Genomic DNA, 2,431 nt, shown 5'->3' on the forward strand with positions numbered 1-2,431 from the left:
ATAAAAATTAATAAATCAGTATATGAATAACAATAATAATAGTGATAATAATATTAATGATGATAGTTGTAATAATAATATTCTTAAGAGTAGTAATAAAAATAACAATGGTGATGATAATAATAATGATCATAATAATAATGACAATAACAGTGGAAATATAATGAAAATAATAATAATATTAAGAATAGTAATAAGAATAATAATGGTAATAATAACAATAATGATAATAATAAAAATAATAATAACAGAATAATAATAATGATGATAATCATTATTATTATTATTATTATTATTATTATTATTATTATTATTATTATTATTATCATTATTATTATTATTATCATTATTATTACTATTAACAACAACAACAACAGCAAGCAACAACAAAAACAACAACAACAAAACAACAATAATAATAATAACAATGATAATGATTATAACAATAATAATAGTGATGATGATAATAATAATAATAATAATAATAATAATAATAATAATAATAATAATAATAATAATAATAATAATAATAATAATAATAATAATAATAATAATAATAATAATAATGATGATGATGATTATCATCATTATTGTTATTAATATTACTATTATTAGTCAGTGTATCATTATTACTGTTATTATCATTGTTATTGTTACTATTATTTTTATTATCATTGTTATTATTATTATTGTATTATTATTATTTTATTATTATTATTATTATTATTATTATTATTATTATTGTTGTTGTTGTTGTTGTTGTTTTGTTGATGTTGTTGTTGTTGTTATTATTATTATTTTTCATTACTATTATTATTAATATTATTGTTATTGTTGTTGTTGCTATCACTTTTTTATTTTATTATCATTGTTATTATTATTGTTATTATGAATAGTAAAACACTCTTCCATGTTGATACAATGGTAGAAAAACCCACAATGCAAAAACTACTATGGCTATTATCTTTATTATTATTATTTTATCAGTATCATTATCATTATCATTATTGTTATCATTATCATTGTCAGTATTATCATTATTATTAATGATATTATTATTACTATTATCAATATTATTATTACTATTATCAATATTATTATTTTGATGATGATGATGATGATGATGATGATGATGATGATGATGATGATGATGATGATGATGATGATGATGATGATGATGATGATGATGATGATGATGATGAAGATTTTTATTTTTTTTTTTTGTTATTATTATTATTATTATTATTATTTATTATTATTATTATTATTATTATTATTATTATTATTATTATTATGATTATTATTATTATTATCATTATTATTATCATTATTATTATTATCGTTATCATCATTACTATTATTATTATCGTTATTATGATGATGAAGATGATGATGATTATTATCATAATAATAATAATAATAATAATAATAATAATAATAATAATAATAATAATAATAATAACAGTAACAACAACAACAAAAACAAAAAAGAATACGAAGAACAACAAAAACAAAAAGACAACTCTGCCACTATTCCCTTGGCACTAGTCAGGCAACGCAATCTCTTGTTACTAAGGCAAAAATAAAGGCTATTCTGAAGGTGGCTTTTTCGTTTCTTATTAATCACGCGTTTTTAAACCACATCTCTGTATTCGAAAGCATTTTGACTTTTACAATGGGGAAGGTAATAGTACATATTACATTAGATGACACCCCCCCCCCCCTCAATTAAAAAAAATCATCGGGTAGTCAAAACTTAGCGAAAAATCGCTCTACGCGTCGCCCTCCCCCGTTGGCAACCCTGCACCGAGGAAGACAAACTCGCCTAGCAACCTAGCAATGGAGGAAAGTTACATGACAGACCGGTCCCAAGCTCCTGCAGGGTGAGGGTAGCATGTTCACATACGTTGGTTAGTGGACGGCTTGTGTGCATGAATTCCTCTGTCGTGGAAACCGTCTGCATGTAACGAAGGAAACAAATTTGCTACCTTTATCACTGTCATTTTTTTTTGGGGATTGGCAACGTTTGCGGTTATCGTTCAGGTAATTATGAACAAACGTTTTTTTTTTTTAAAATTGTTTTGATTTTAATTGTATTAGTATAGCTTACAAACCCCTACACACTTTATATCATATCTTATAACATGTCCCGACCTATGTAGTTTATTTCACCTTCCTTTTAAAAAGGGCAAATTATCCTTAACAAGGAAGCTACGGGCCCAAGAAAACTTTCAAATGTAGGAAGCCCTTTTTCGTCGTTCCCCAAAAAATTTCTTGTTTTTGTAACTGTCAAAGCCCAGGAGTTTAAAACAGGTGAATAGCCGGAACTTTCTCATTATCAGTATCGTTTTTGACATTTATCATTAGTTGAAATTCGTAGTATTAAAATTATGTGGGTTTCTTGTTATTTTGCTCAGAGATTACGAAATAA

The 2,431-nt window shown here is 24.1% G+C and overlaps 1 protein-coding gene across 2 annotated transcripts in view; it reads left to right on the top strand.

Moving 5' to 3' along the window:
- Positions 1-1,787: 1,787 nt before the first annotated feature.
- LOC119595803 (alpha-mannosidase 2C1-like) overlaps positions 1,788-2,431 on the top strand; it is a 39,237-nt gene continuing 38,593 nt past the window's right edge. The window contains exon 1 of one of the 2 annotated variants that reach the window (XM_037944973.1): positions 1,788-1,883. The gene's annotated coding sequence lies outside the window, so the exon portion shown is untranslated. Of the gene's footprint in view, positions 2,044-2,431 lie in introns of both variants that reach the window. The other variant, XM_037944972.1, reaches the window with a different exon arrangement.

The sequence above is a fragment of the Penaeus monodon genome, chromosome 36, assembly GCF_015228065.2.
Source record: "Penaeus monodon isolate SGIC_2016 chromosome 36, NSTDA_Pmon_1, whole genome shotgun sequence".
Lineage (NCBI taxonomy): Eukaryota > Metazoa > Arthropoda > Malacostraca > Decapoda > Penaeidae > Penaeus > Penaeus monodon.